The sequence below is a fragment of the Plecotus auritus genome (genome assembly GCF_963455305.1).
Source record: "Plecotus auritus genome assembly, chromosome: 4".
Lineage (NCBI taxonomy): Eukaryota > Metazoa > Chordata > Mammalia > Chiroptera > Vespertilionidae > Plecotus > Plecotus auritus.
The window spans coordinates 20664906-20681876 of record NC_137775.1 but is presented as its reverse complement, the minus strand read 5'-3'; positions in this window follow the sequence as shown (position 1 = coordinate 20681876).

The window sequence follows — 16971 nt, the reverse complement described above, 5'->3', positions numbered from 1 at the left end:
TTTTCTGAACAGTTTAGGGCATGCTATGTGCTACACCAGGCTTTATATTGTGGTGATGTAAAAATCAATAGTATTATGCATCCCCACAGGAGATTAGATTTAGATTTGTGGATAGCATTGATACAGGCTGGTGATAGGAAATGTATTCACAGCAAATGGATTCTGATTTGAGGGAGGCAGAAACAGGTGCAACTAACTGGAGCATAGAGAAAGGACACATTAATTGGATAATTGTTAAAGGAGGCAGTGGTATTTAAACTGGAAACCCAGGTAGCATACCACAGATTAGCCAGGCTGGAAACAATGAGACTCAGAACTAGGTCTGTGGCAATGAAAATGAGTGAGTAGGGGTTCTGTTGATGTTGCAGAGTTGGGGTTAAGATATAGAGTATTCCCTCAAGAAATAATAATGATGTTATTAGCTTTATTAGATTTTAATGATGTTACTAGATTTATTGGGTAGTTAGTTACTTTGGACCAGGCAACGTGCTATATGTTTTATATGTGTTGCCATGTAATTTTCACACCACATCTAAGAAGGTGATATTTTTATCCCCTATTTTACCAGTGAGACACTTTCTCCACCAGGTGAGTTAAGTGGCTGTGCCAGGATTCATACTGACAACAAAGCACATGCCACTCACAATGAGCCATAAAGTTCATGACCTAATCCAGAAGGTAAAACCAAAAATGCTCTGGGGATGAGAAAAAGGGAGATGTCGAAATGTCGAAGCACCTGAATAAGGAAGAGGTGGCCCCACGAGATGGTGCTGAGGTGGGCCTGCTCAAGCCTGTCCTGCTCAATACCTTGTAGGCCCTGTGGTTCTGCAGATGAGTGGCCACTCATGGCTGGTGGTCCTTCTGTGACTGTGTGCACGAGGCTTAGTCAATATGCCAATTGGGACTAAGTCAACAGTATAGCACTGGTGATCTTTTTAAGATGATAATGCTGTCATTTCAAAATGAGTGGCTGGGATTAAAAAATATTAAAATACCCCAGTAGCAGGCCTCCATGACATGTACGCCAGGATCCACACATGTTCCCAGGTAAGAAACCAACACATTCCCAGTGGATGTCATTTTGTAATCTTTACTAAGATCCATGTCCTTTAAGCTTACAACTGTAAAATATGATTTAAGGTCCGTGAATCTAAGCGTGTATTCTGAGCAATTCCCAACCTAGTCCTTGAAGGCTGTATCTGATTCCCGTCCCCCCCCCTCCCAGTAGGTAGACCTATAGAAAAAGGACATGCCCAGCCAGTGTGGCTCAGTGGTTGGGCATTGACTTATGAACCAGGATACCTCCTGGTTCAATTCCCAGTCAGGGCATATGCACCCAGGGTGGGTGTGTAGGAGGCAGCCGATCCATGATTCTCTCTCATGGTTGATGTTTCTATCTCTCCCTCTCCCTCTCTGAAATCAATAAAAATATATTTGAAAAAAAAAAAAAAGAAAAAGAAAAAGGGCATTGTACCCAGAGGAAAACCAGAAGAAGGAAGTGAAAGGAATGGCAAACTGCCCAATGTTCCTCAGTACAGGGAGTAGGCGAGAAAGAGAGGGTGATGGTAGGCTGGACACACTTTGGGATCCCTACCAAATTCATGGTTTCCCTTCCCCAAGGCATGTTTGTTGTGTGTGACTTGCCATGTCTACTTGGACCAAAAGTGGACACGTGAATTGTGATGGACTGTCAGTTTTCCCTTGGAATTTAGAATTTAGACTGATCATCCTCTTGTTAGTCTCTGCACCCAGTTGGATTGTACTCAGAGTTTCCTTGTCCCATCATGGCAATGTGTCAGAGAAGGGGAAGTTTTCCAAAATTAGGGCAAAGCCCTTGTAATGGGTAGGCAATGGGGAGACACTGAACTCTTTTTCGTACGAGAGTGACACATAATCAATCATATCTAGTCTGCCAAAGACATCTGATACTTCTTAGTTCTAAAAATTGTTAAATTCCTCTTATGACAGCCATTCCAAGTGCCTGCTCTAATGTATTTGCTGAGATGAAACCGAAGCACTTCTCTTTCCTAATGCACTCAGCTCAGCCTGAGTTCACAAGACATCAAAAGCGAAGATGTCAGCCGGAGAACTCTCCCATTCCCCTCCATTCTGAGGAGGCTCAGTCATGTAGACACCCCTTCCTTTTCTTATTCTTGACTTACACTTACCCCCTTGGCTTTGGAAAATTAGATTATCTCCCTTCCCCCCCCCCCGACCATATGCAATTTATAAAGCTTGGCGGTCCAAATCTGTTGGAAAGCTCAGAAACATGGGCTCTCTTAGTCTTGATAATATCTAATAAGATTGTCTTCCAAATTTTATTTGTTGACAAAGCCATCTTGTATGTATGTATGTATGTATTTTTAAATATGCTTTATTAATTTCAGAGAGGAAGGGAGAGGGAGAGGGAGATAGAAACATCAACGATGAGAGAGAACGATTGATCGCCTGCCTCCTGCACACCCCCTACTGGGGATCAAGCCAGCAACCTGGACATGTGCCCTTGCCTGGAAATGAACCTGGGATCCTTCAGCCCACAGGCTGATGCTCTATCCAAACTTGCTAGGGCTATCTGGTTCTTTTTAAGTGGTTCTTTTTCATACTCTGACAATGCCCTGTGGAGAAGCCTGCAAACAGCTTCTCACCACCTTTCATTCAAGGAGGGTTAATGTGGCTGTGTTCCCCCAGAGAGGGCAGCTGCAGCCCTGAGAGAGCAGCCAGTGTTCTCATTCATCCTCCCCTCCTTGTCTGCTGCTGAATTCCTGGTGACAGGGAGCCAGGCACTCTAGGAGATGAGCTTCTCTTGGCACATCGATACTGTCATTCTCTGTGTTTGGCTCCTGCCTACATCTTCCCTTCCTGGCTCTTAGTCTGCTATTTGCTAACACACTTTCATCCTTGCTAGAGTCATAGGTGCGCATGGTCTGTGTTTGGTAAAGATGGCTTGGTATTATTGGCCCTGACATTCCCTGCGATACTTGCTTGCTGGCCTCTTTCTGGCCTCTCACCTTTCAGGATGCTATTTGTAATTCCCTGAAAGGTACTGGACTGATAAACATAAGAAAAAAAAAGCTACAGTAATTAATAATAATATTCCTAATAACAACCATTTGTGTTCTATGCATGCACTGTTAGCACTGTGTAAGCATTTTCTCATTAATTCTGACCCATGTATGAGGTCTTTTCATATTTACCTCAACTTTCAGAAAGAGTAGCTGAGACTCAGATTTTACATGACTTTCCCAGTGACAAACCTAGTAAGTGACAGAACCAGGACTTGAACCCACTTGTCATGCCCATGTCTAGGCGTCTGTATACAATACTATGATAACTCATTGCCTGGTGACACTAAGAAAAGCCCTTCTGAGACCCCTCCACATTCTTCATTTTCCTAATATTTAATCTTTGGCAGCCAGATGTCCCAGTGGTGATTTTGTTTCTTGTTGTTTCACTGATGTTGAAATCCGGACTGAAAATTCTCTCAGAGTTCCTGGTCATCTCTGGCTTCCTTCAGCAGGAGGTGTTTACAGACATGCCTTCTTGACCTAATTAAGTAATGTAGAGGCCAGCTCTTTATCCCACGGTGCTTCTGTTAATGCTTTATTGGTTTTTAAATACCTTGTCTTAGGTGTAATCAATACCTTATTTCCTTTTAAGCAGTATCTCTGTAATTTTCTATTAGGAATGGGTAGCTAGGTCTGATTCAGAGTTACAATGTCAGTAGCAAGCACAGTTTAAATGCCCAACATGGTGCTTTATGTGTATTCTCGTTGAATCATCAGGTGAGGTTAATAATAATATGATCTTCGTTTTACAGAGTGGAAACCAAGACTCAATAGAACAGCAAGCCACTATCACCTAGATTATGGCATCATTTTTCCAACTGGTCTTTTCACATACCGTCTTGCTCTCTCATTCTTTTTTCACCCTATTGCAATAGTGATATGTTTTAAATGTAAATCTGATCAGGCCACTTCCCTGTGTAAGTTCCCTCAGTGGTTTACAATTTCCTTGAGAACCAAGTCCAACATCTTTAATATGGTTTAGGAGAATTGCCGTGTCTCGCCCCTGACTAAGTTCTTGGCCTTATATCTTACCTCTTTGTTCAAAACTTTTCTAACCCAATTCTACTGGTTTTCTTTCCATCTCCAGATATGCCTATTTAAAAAGTAAATATTTTTATTGATTTCTGAGAGGAAGGGAGAGGGAGAGAGAGAGAGATAGAAATATCAGTAATGAGAGAGAATCATCCATCAACTGCCTCCTGCATGCCCTCTATCAGGGATCAAATTCGCAATCTGGGCCTGTGCCCTGATTGGGAATCAAACCAGGACATCCTGGTTCATAGGTCGATGCTCAACCACTGAGCCACACTGGCTATGTGCCTATTTAAATAGAAACTATATTATATGTCTCCCAAGTTATCTCACTTAGCTCGATCTCCTATTTGACTATTAATTATTGTGCCTGGTATATTGGCAAATATAGTAGTTTCATTCACATCTCTTCAGCTATTACCTAGTTAGCTCATATACTCAGCCCATGAAACTGTTTTCCACATGTTGTAGGCTGAGTTATGGGCTCCCGAAGATGTCCACATCCTAATCCCCAGGACCAGTGATTGTTACTTTATACAACAAAAGGGACTTTGCAGATGTGTTTACATTAAGGATCTTGATGGGGAGATCATTTGAATTATTTGAGTTGGCCTAATGGAATCACACAGGTCTTTATAAAAAGAGGCAGGAGATTTAAGTAAATATTAAAAGGTGTGGCCACAGAAGCAAGAGGCTGCGAGGAAGGGGCTGAATTCTCCCCGAAGCCTCCAATAGAAACACAGCCCTGCTGGGACTTTGTTTTAGACATCTTGCCTCCATAACTGCAAGAGAATAAATCTGTGCTGTCTTGTGCCACTAAGTTTATGGTGATTTGTCAGAGTAGTAAAAGGAAACTAAAATACCATACAACCGAACTTTCAAGAGTTACATAACTGAGATGCTGAAGATGCTCATTCAACAAATGTCTATTGCATGCCAGGCCCTCTACTTAGGATATTGCCCTCATGGCCTTTATATTCTAATAGAGGGTGACAGAAAATAAACACTATCATGTTGGTGTTATAAGTGCTATGTATTTAGAGAAAAAATAAAAAAACAAGAAGAGGATTACAATTTTAAATAAGGTGGCTAGTGTGGGCCTCCTTGAGAAAATGAGCAATGTGAAAGAGTTAGATAAATGGATTTAGGGAAGGGTACTCACCAGTCAGATAGACAAACTGATACAAAGGCCATCAGAAGGGAATGCAGCTGCTATGTCCCCAGAATAGTAAAAAGGTTAGTGTGGCTGTGGCAGAGTGAGCCAGACTTGAGTAATAACATAATGAGGTCAGAGAGAGGATAGTGAAGCCAGTCATGAAAGGCTTTTCTTTGAATAAAATGGGATGTATTGATGCAGGTTTTAATATGTATATTGAATTTTTAGAGAGGAAGGAAGATGGAAAAAGAGATGGAAACATCAATGAAAGAGAAACATTGACCGGCTGCCTCCTGCATGCCCCACACTGGGGATCGAGCCCGCAACCTGGACATGTGCCCTGACCGGGAATCAAGCTGGTGATCTCTTGGTTCAACCACTGAGCAACACCGGCCGGGCCTGATGCAGGTTTTAAAAGATTTACTCTGTTCTTGTTTTGAAAATAAATTCAGAGTTTAGGGTGGAGGTGGGGGTAACAAGGATGAAAACAGAGACCAGTGAGAAGGTGATTGCAATAACCTAGGTGAGAGATATTATGGGATTGGTGAGTAGTAGTCAGATTCTGGACATACTTTGAAAGGTAGGACAACAAGATTTCCGGACAGACTGGATCTGGAAATGCAACTCCAAGATTTTTGGTGTAATCAAAGGGAGAGTGGAGAACACCATGAATAAGTGGACTTAGGGCAGAGATCAGGAGTTCAGTCTGGGGAATGCTAAGTGTGAGTCACATAGACATCCAACTGGAGGTGATGAGTGGCAGCTGGATATTAAAGTCTGTTTTTCAAGAGAAGTTCAGGCTGGAGATATTTATTTGGGATTGGGCAGCATGTATATGACATTTTAAATGATGAAGCAAAAGAGAGGCATAGGAGATGGAAGCAGGATGGGGGTATGCAGACGCTCCCCCCATGAGGATTAGAGTAAAACAAATAAGGGGTGATTGGAAAGTCTGAATTACAAATGATTGCAACATGTACAGGAAGAAAATACTTTACCTTGGAAAATTCGCTATCTGTTTCTACATACTGTTATTGTTATAAACAAGTTGGCATGGGGGTACATTTTGAACTTGATTACTAGTATTTGCTGCCATGGGTGAGAAGTTTGGCTTTATGAGTATGAAAAAAAAAAAAAAAGGTGGGGGGGAGGTTTTTGTGGAGCAAAAGGGACAGGACAGATAAAGCTACTCTCGATGGTTGGGAACTCAATAGAGGGAGATATTCTTTCCCTATGAGAAAAGACACAGTTTTGCATCAGTTTTTTGTTTGTTTGTTTGTTTTGTTTTGTTTCCTCTAACTAAATGCTATACTATGAGTCCACTTAGGTATCAGTATTTGGATATTTTTCTTATACTTACAGCACAATAAGGTCATTTTCCAGAGCCCCATATATCTCCACGCACTGTCACTGAAGATATCTACTCCTTAAGAAGTGAAAAATGAGAATGCTGATGTGAAATAAGGACATTTTGTGGTTTGAGGAATGAAATTCCCAAGGGCACATTTTGTAACCTCCCACCTCATCTGACAGGTTGTACTTGCACTTGAATCTTTGGCTGGTGTTGGATGATAGCACTTACCATGTGTTTGGCATTTTATATTTTATGAAATCCTTTCATGTATTCCTCATGATAGTTTTTAGGAAGCAGATGATATTCTCATTTATGGATGAGGACATTTAGGTTCAAAGCAGCAAAGCAATTTACCCAAGGTTATCAAGCAAATTGATGGACTTGACTCAAACTTAGAGCCCCCAGTTCTTTTACTTTTTAAAATTACATAGACATATTTAAATGTATTAGTTTTTTTTTTAAATTGTCTGTTCAAAGTAAGAAAGAGGGAGGGTGAAGGACATTTTCTGAGCTTGTTGGAAATGGTTTCTGGTAGCCATTAACAAGCTGTGAAAGGTTGTATAAAATGTGATCTGAAGAAAACTAAGCTATTATAAATTTCTTGTAGGAACATCTCTCTTAGTTCTCGCATGCTTGCCTCTTGCCCAGATTAGTTAGCATATAGGGCACAACTATTCCTTGATTGTCCCAAAGCTGCCTTGACATTGGTCAAAATTGAAAAGCATGATGAAATGGCCATTGAAGAAGACTGTGTGACCCGGCTCACTAAAATGGGGTTGGCTAATGGTCCCAATTACCCCTTTTTTGTCCCAAAATTCCTGTTGTTCTTCTCTCTCATGTTTTCTAAAGTCTGTATCATGTCAATACCTCAAAGAGAATGAAAAAGCAACATCTGAGAATCCTTGGATACATTTCTGAGTATTGCTGAGAAGAAAAACTAGTACTGGAAATGAGTGGCACTGTTATTGTTATAAACAGGTTGGCATGGGGGTAGATTTTGAACTTGATTACGAGTATTTGCTGCCATGGATGAGAAGTTTGGCTTTATGAGGACGAAAAAAAGGGGGAGGTTTTGTGGAGCAAAAGGGACAGGACAGATAAAGCTACTCTTGATGGTTGGGAACCCAATATGTGGAAAGCATCAAAGGATGACTCCAAAAGAAAGTGGGAATATAGCAGTACTATTTTTTTTTAATGGAGATGAAACAAATACTCCAAATGACAGCATCTAGGTGTATTTAGTTAAATTCTTTCAGGTGAAAAGAAAAGAGATGTTAGAAAGTTTGGTGATGATGTAACTCAGGAATAACAACCATTAAAGAGAACAAAGGGAGAAATGGGCTGATGGAGGGGGAACATTTAGAATCTCAGAGAACCTTAACATTGAGTGTTATCTGCCTTCTCTCCCAACACCCACCGCAAACGTGTAGAGTTATACTCCAGGCATAAATGTATATTTTTGGAGAGTACCATAGGTTTAGCACAATCAATATGCCCAACCTAAACAAAGTAGGATATTCCTGAAAGCATGAAATCGGCACTTTATGGACTTACAGTCACCAAGGAGCCTATAACTACTTCACTGTTTTTCTATCTGTGGCTGAAAATAATGGAAAAGTGACATTTACTTTGGTTAAGTTAGAAGATAGTGGAACAAACTCTGGCCATGCATTTCTGCTATTGGGAAGAAAGCCCATTGTCTATTTCATATTTTATGCTCAGGCTTTAATTTTTCAGATGAATCACTCTCTCTTTTTTTCTTACCTGAGATTAAAGTTACCTAAAAATTGGAGCATAATTCTAATTTGGGCCAAGAGGGTAAAGGCCAGTAGAGGAAATAGATAAAAGAAATAGCTGTAGTATTCATTTAGAATCTCTAACTTGAATGTCTAACTTACCTATAGGCGACTACACTAGAGTTTCAGAGTGCATTTCTTTTATTTATGGTCATCTTGGGAAGTCAATTTGTCAGTACTTTGGTCATGCACTGAAAAATTATATAATGAGTGCTGATTTGCTGTGTGCCATGTGGAGATGGATTATAGTGCCAAAGTCAGGCCACCGTGGTTGTGATACTGTCCAATGCAATTCAGAAATTCCTGACTGACCCTCACATTATGAACACATTTCTGCTGTGTCTCAGCATGATTTTCTGGGGCTTTCACTACCTTGGCAATTTGCAATATCGATCAGGTGGAAGTTCTATTTAAGTCTCTGCTACAAAATATCAAGCTGTGAATGTTTTTAAAGGTCAAAGTACAGGTTTTACGTCGGTACATTTCATGTAGAAATTAAAGTGATTCTTCTTACTCTCTCTCCTTAGATGTGTCTGAGATGGGCAGAGGTTTGGAGAAGCTCTTGGGAGTGAGGGCAGTAGGAAGCTGTGAGGGGCCAGCATCGATGGGTTTCAGCCAGGGAGCCCCATCGGCAGACAGCAGCCGAGGGGGCCCACGGGAGGTTGCAGGCAGGTAGTCACGTGAGGGGGAAATGTCAGGGATGCAGTAGCTCTTCTTTCTTTTACCCACTGAGGACCTTCCTCTCTTCATTCCCACTGGGGGATGGTCAGTCAGGGTCCAGCAGGAGAGAAAAAACACACACGAAGTTGAACAAAGTTTGTATAAACAATTAACAAAAGATTTCAATCTTAAGGGATTGGTTCATCCAAACTAAGAGAATGCTAACAAATAGAAGACTAGCAGATACAGAAGTGGCCACCAGCCCTGGCGCTGAGATGGAGGTCCCCAGAAGAAGGCCACATCTCCCAGGACGGAGACGCAGACCTTTGTGGAGGGGCGCGTGGAAGCTGGCGGGGCATGTGAAGTTTGCTGGAAATCTCCTCTCTGGAGAGCCGGGGTTAGCCACCTCACAGGGGTGCTGAGCCCAGAACTCTGCAGGCTGGGGAGGGCGGTGGAGCAGCTGGAGTGCCTGCTGTGAGGGTTCCCCGCGGTGTGAGCAGGTACACTGTTTACGGGATGTGCTGGGCAGTGGGCCTCCCCTGGGGGAAGGAGGTTGCAGAGAAACTGACCCCAGTGGACACCCCGGCATGGACACCACTGTGATGGCTTCTGAAGGGACAGTGCTGGGGAAGCAGCCACAGACAGGGGTCACTTGCTGCTGGCCGCGAGGCATTGCTGAAAAAATCCCACGCTCGCCAACAGCCCAACCAGCTGAGCACCGCGGTCCAGGCAGAGACCCGGTCCTCGTCCGGTGGCCCTCTCCTCGCAGAGCCAGACGCCGGGCCAGCGGGCAGTGGACAGAGATTGCAGAATTCAGCTCCGGTATTGCAGAGCAAGGAGGGAGAGGTGGACTTGGAGATGTGAGGTAATCAATGGGGAACTCACACTGTGCTCTCGTCGCCTCCCAACCACCTCTCAGGCGCTGAATGAGGCTGACCCTGTGCTCCTTGCTTCCTGGAGAAATTCCATTTAAACTGAAGCAGTTGCTGCAAGGTGCCCTCCTTTGTTCTTAGAGCCTACTATGAGATTCAAGGTCTCTTAATGAAGAAAAGGACTCACTGCACAGTGCAACACGCCCTGCACGTAAAACAATTACAGCTCTGTGCCAGGTGTCATTACCTCCAACAAGCCTTCCCAACCACGCCTAGAGACTGATCCGAGGCTCCGGCAGGGAACAGCGAGAAAGCAATTTAGAAAAGCAATAATAAAATGGATGGTGGCGGCCAACGTCCATTCATAGGGAATTAACTTAAATATACTTGCCGTTTTAGTTTTGTGGAAGTGTTTCCTTTGTAATTACATGGAGGCCTCTAAGGAACTCTAGTTTCTTTATCATCAGCTCCTTCCAATTACATCTGCAGAAGACCAGGCAAATAGTTCTTCAGGTCAGCAAAGTTTTCGTATTTATTTTCCACGTCTGTTTCTTAACCAACAGCACAAAAGAAATGCTACTTAGTCTTAACACAGAAAAACCGAGATTCAGCCTTTTTTGTAGGATTCTAGTCAATGAAAATCAAAGCAAAATCCATACTTCTTCATCTGCTTGGGTCAGAGACTACTTGTCTGGTAGACTTGGTAGATTTGCTGGGGGTTTTTTGTTTTGTTTGTTTTCTTTGAGCTAAAGATCCCCCTCTCCGCACTCTGCCCCAACATACTCAAATGCCCATGACACAGTGCAGCTACAGTAACCACTACCAGGTAAGAAACCTGCTCGTGCAGATGTCTGCGCAGACTCACAGCTCAGGTATGCATAGCCCAGTGCCCTAGAAAGGAGAGCAAGAGGCCGTCAGAACCTATGAATTGGGATTCTCTGGTCTACACCTAATGATTGATTTGCCCAACCTTTTTGCCTTCACACTCCTGAAGGCAATGAAGAAGATAATCCAGAATAGAAGCAGAAGAAGCAATTTCCTCTTTGCTTAGAGGGGAATTTGGCTCAAATCTTTCAAACCTAAACCGGGACCCATGAGGGAGCTGTTCAAAACAATCAGGACGTAGCACCGGACAAACCGTGGTCCTTAGCACCTAAACCATGGTTAATGTGATATTTTATATTTTTTACCAGAAAAAAAGGCAATCAAAACGTCGTTAGCTAAAAATAACAAAACAAACAAACAAACAAACAAACAAACAAAGGGTCATTGTGGTTGCTAGGCAGTTAATAATAATGTTATTTTTCTGGGTTTTCTGATGTTGGTGGGTTTGTCAACATTTTTGAATCTGTAATGATTTCTTTTCTCCTTCTAAATATTCACTTTATTAAAAGAAGGTGTAGATTAAACACCACCAGGAAACCAAGTAACAAATTTTTATTATATGAATAAAAAATGTAAAATGAAAGGGAAATTTGGAATGGGGAGGGTTTGGTGACATGGAAAGGACATCAGTAAGGTAAAAACAACACAAAGAGAGCTCTGGAAGTTTTACAGCCTTTTTTCTTTAGGACAATTATACACAGGGAAATACAACTAATTCTAGAGTCTAAATGTACACATAGGAATCCTTTAAGTTTTGAGAAAAAGTCACTGAAGAAAAGAATCAAGTTCTTAGCACCTGTTAAATTTATCTCTAGGGAGATAATTCATTTAATGGAAACCATAGTCTCAGGTGTCCAATGGGATCATGCTAACCCCCCCAAAGCTTTTGAGAGATGAGTAATCTGATACTATATCTCTTATCCCATCTTATTTTTCTAGAAATTAGAGTATGCTGATTTTTCAAAAGCTCATTGTAAGACTTTCAAAAGTATTATCATTACTATTACTATTATTATGTATTATAGAAAGGCAGGATGGTTTCAGGGACTAATAATCAGCTGAATTACTTTTAAGATTGCCTGGTACCAACATGCCCAGGCTGGTAGTGACCAAAGCCCATTGTTGTTGGACAGTCGTACAATAATAGACCATTGTATTTATGTTTCCCTAGACTCCAGCCTGAAACAGGAAGAATATTCTGACTCAGGAGCCACCTCTGTCTGATCCCTAACTTCTCCATAATTGTTTCCCGTGTTTGCTGTTTGCCAAAGTCCCACTGCGCTCTCATTACATGTGCCATGAAACCTGATCACTTAGCAGAGTTGCTTATTGCACACCCAGTGCCAGGAGGGGATGCAGAATCAGAAATGCATTGACTCAGCCCTCCCACTGTATAAGCTTCTCCCCCGAAGGGAGTTAGGCTCACTGGGAGCCTGTAATGACCCAGGCCACTGGGCACCACTTCATAAATTATTATTTCTTCATGGTAAGTTTTCCTCTTCAGTTGCAATTTCCTTGGTTCCTAGTGATGATTGCCTGCAAATTCCAAAAAAGAAGGAAAGTAGGGCAACGATAAGCAAATAATAGAAGCAGGATCCAGAGCTTGAAATAGTGTTAGGACAGCATTGCTGACTGTAAATCATTGTCTACTGAGTGGAGGATTGTTAGATGTTTTACCCATCCATCCATCTGTTCCACCCAGATGGCAGAACATGTATTCTAAAAACAACGTGGACATTGTGAAGGGAAAGTTGTAAGATTAAATGTGAAACCCCAAATGTAGGTGTAAAAAATTAATCACAATTACAGTATGGAGGAACCCCTACTGTGAGCACTTGTGTGCATGTGTGAGAAATAAAAGGTGATTAAATATGAAAATCAAGCCAGAATTTATACATCTGCCAAATGGCTGCTAATAAAAAGTCTGTGGTTTTGTAAATAGAATTAGAATGTCTATCTCAGTGGTTGAGAGTCAGGTTTTTCCTTGATGTTTCACTTACGTCAGCCTTTGGTTCTGAGCACCATATTTGAGCAGAGCATTGTACGCTGGAATTCTCAAACTGAAGCTAGTCATGAAGCTGTTGGGGTGGTACTAGGAGCTGATGGTGCCCATCTACCCAGTTATAGGAAGGTACTTCTCTACAGTACGAAAGACTAGCCCTGCCACATAGAGAGACAGGTGTGGCTAGTCAGTATTTAAAGTGTCTTCATCAGGAATCCACACTTATTTCAAATACTATCAAAATATTCACCAGAGCAGTTGCTGTTAGTTTAAGGAAGGGGTGTTAGAAACACTTTTTTCATTGGTGAAATGAATCATTTCCAAAATAGATGTTTGGTCAGAGACATTGTACAGGTACAAAGTATAGCAATCCAGGGAGCGCAGAAGACTTCCACCATTACTGTGGTGCTTGAAGTCTGCAGCACCGTTGGTCCTATGCTCCTCCGGTTCATGGGGGACCAAGCCACCTGACCCGACTATAAGTCTAGGTGGTTCTACCATGAGAATATTGTTTCTGTGTTGGAGCAAGATTTTTATGCCAGTGCTATGAGGCAAAGGCCACAAGCATGTAATTGTTTTTGTACTTGCTTGCTAATAAGTGTATGCCTTCTTTGGGGTGGGGGGGTTGGTGAGTAGAATTTGTATCATGACTTGCTTTCTTTGTGAGATACTATCTGTTATTGAGGTTATATGTGTAGTATATGTGTGTTTGAGTTGATGTGTGGTATCAGCTGCTACCTACCTCCATGCATAGGAAGGTAACAACATTTACCCCTCAAACTTACTGTTTACTAAATGATCAAGTTGTCCCACATTCATTTGCAAGAAGGGAATGGGATTTTAATACCAGTGTACAGATAAGGGCAGAGTGCTATATCTGGGCTCTATTTATCAAGGTAAACAGGAAACTGCCCCATGGGGATGCCTTCATAAACCAAGGCACTTAAGACCCTCATTACAATAAGCGCCCAATCAAAAACTTACAGAACACACAAGGCACTCTACCCCAGAGGTTGTTAGCTGGCACATGGAACATTTCTCCTCAAGGAATTATGGATAATAGAGCAATATAGAATAAATTACAATATAAATATTTTTAAAGAAGAAGAAATTGAATACATACAACAAGCAGAGGATATTATTTCTTTAAAATTACAGGACAGTGTGAAAAACAAGAAAATAGAAATTTCAGAAATAAAAAAAAAGATTTTTATTGAAATGAAAAACTCAATGAATGCAATAAATGATAGGCCATCTTCACTGAAAAGAAAGCTCATGAAATGCAAAATAGAAGTGAAGAAATCAGAATACAGTGGAAAGAGATAAAGAAATGGAAAACATAGAGATAGGCTTACCAGATTTATAATTAAAAAAAAAATGCTGCTTATGTTCTAGGCCCTTCACTGATGTGGACCCCTTCCAGCAATGTGCCCCTCCTTAGCACTGTGTTTATATCTATACTAATAAAAGGTTAATATGCTAATTAGACTGGGTCAACCGGACATCTTCCAGACATCCGACTTCCTTCTGGACAGTTAGGGGGTGACCAGGCTGGCAGGGGGGCAGTTACGGGATGACCAGAACAGCAGGAGACCAGTTAGGGGGCAATCAGGCCGGCAAGCAGAGGTAGTTAGGGGCAATCAGGCAGGCAGACAGGCAAGCGGTTAGGAACCAGTGGTCCTGGATTGTGAAAGGGATGTCTGACTGCCGGTTTAGGCCCCAGGGATGGGGCCTAACCCGGCAGTCGGACATCCCCCGAGGGGTCCCGGATTAGAGAAGGGTGCAGGCTGGGTTGAGTGACACCCCCCCCCCACCCGTGCATGAATTTCATGCACTGGGCCTCTCATTATTATATGCTTCAATAAAATTTGCAAAAGTGAGATTTTAAATTGCAATTTAAAAATTTTTGTATCTTTCCATTCCACTTGGCTTCTGTCACACTTTCTTAGAGTACGTCGTACTCAGTGGCTATGTAGCTGTTTGGGAAAGTTGACCTGAGGATATTTTGGTTTGTGTTTGTTGGAAATATTTGTGTAGATTTCAGTAACTTCTCTGGGGAGCCGTTACTGTAGGCATCCCAGTACAAGACTGGCTCCCAGGAACGCCTGTCACCACTGTGCCAAAATACCTAGCAACATGTCACTGGGAGGCAGGACCAGAGGTCGTTCCATGGCAGGGAAATGTCCTGTAGCCACTGGCACTGAGACAGTAAGGATAATGAAGAAGAAACAAGGTTTCATAAATATGGAGTGGCAGGTACTCTTACAGTTTATATACAAAAGAAACTTGCTACTGGTTTTCCCCATATTTGACAATTTTTAAAAAATCCTCACCTGAGGATCGATTTTTTAAACTGTTTTTATTGATTTTTAGAGAAAGAGAGAGAGAGAGAAACATCAATTGGCTACCTCCCATTCATGCCTGACTGGGGTTTGAACCTGCATTCTTTTGGTGTATGGGATGATGCTCCAACCAACTGAGCCACCTGGCCAGGGCTGACAGCAATCTTAACTCAGATAATATCAATGCTGAAGTTGTGGCACTAAAAGAAACTTTTTAAAAGACAAATTACCAATAATAAGAACCAAACTAGAGAGCAGACCAAAATATATTTCTGTTCCCTCAGCTGAAAAAGATATTATATAATTATAATTGTTGCACATTTTAGTTCTTCTGCTTGGACTGCCTTCCAACATGGAACCCTGCCTTTGCAACACACATGAACATGCTTTTTACATGCTTGGCTTCTTCTCATTTTTAGGTGTCAGTATAAGGGTCACCTGCTCAGAAGAGCTTTCCCTGAGCACTCATTCTAAAATCGGTTCCCACTGGTTTCTCGCTGTTTAGTCTGTTTGTTTCCTTATAGCATTTATTACAAGGTTTTATATTATTTTACTTACTGCTCTGCTTACCTGTTTCTTTCACAAGAACGGAAGTGACAAAGGATTCCATCTGTCTTATTCAACATAGAGTCTCCAGCACTTTGCTAGATAAAAGAAGAGTGACAAACTTTTCTTTTTCTTATTTTAAATAGCTATATCCAGTTATCCGAGTCTGGAATTTATCAAGATTAAGTTATTTGAAAATGAGAGAGTGGCATAGTGAAAAGGCAGAGAAAGGGGGAAAATACAGCGTAAGAGAAAAGAGTGGAAGAGGCATTTTATAATGAATATTAACATTAAAAAATCACTTATGAGAATCATAATGTTTGATCTAGAAAGCATCAAGTTTATTGTATGAGTTTTTAAAAAATATATTTTTATTGATTTCACAGAGGAAGGGAGAGGGAGAGAGATAGAAACACCAATGATAAGAGAGTATTATTATTATTATTATTTTTTTAATATATTTTTTATTGATTTTTTACAGAGAGGAAGGAAGAGGGATAGAGAGTTAGAAACATCGATGAGAGAGAAACATCGATCAGCTGCCTCCTGCACACCTCCTACTGGGGATGTGCCCGCAACCAAGTTACGTGCCCTTGACCGGAATCGAACCTGGGACCTTTCAGTCCACAGGCTGACGCTCTATCCACTGAGCCAAACCGGTTTTGGCAAGAGAGTATTATTGATTGGCTGCCTACTGCATGCCCCACACTGGGGATTGAGCCTGCAACCAGGCACGTGCCCTCACCAGGAATTCAACTATGACCTCCTCTTTCATAGGTCAATGCTCAGCCACTGAGCCACGCCACCTGGGCAGTATATGAGTTTTATAGGGTTTATTCCATTTGCGTGGGAAAACAATCTTGTCTAGTTCTATGGAGATGGTTGTGATTCTAGTGACCATATTCCACTTGTATCTACACTAATAAAAGAGAAAGATGCAAATTGACTGTGCCTCCATGACGCTCACCAGCCAATCAGGAGTGAGTATGCAAATTAATCCAACAAAATGGCAGGTTAATTTGCATATGCAGGCACGGAGCAAAGAATGAAGGCTCTGCCTGAGTGAAGACTGAAGACTGAAGACTGAAGGCCCCGCTGCGGCCGGAGCCAAGCCTAAAGGCTGAAGGCTTGGCTCCACTGCAGCCTGGGTCCCAGGTGCCGGAGGAAACTGGTGCTGGCAGCCAGGGGAAGGAAGGCCTATTGCACGAATCTTCGTGCAACGGGCCTCTAGTATATTTATAAAGAGTTGGCAGACAATGAG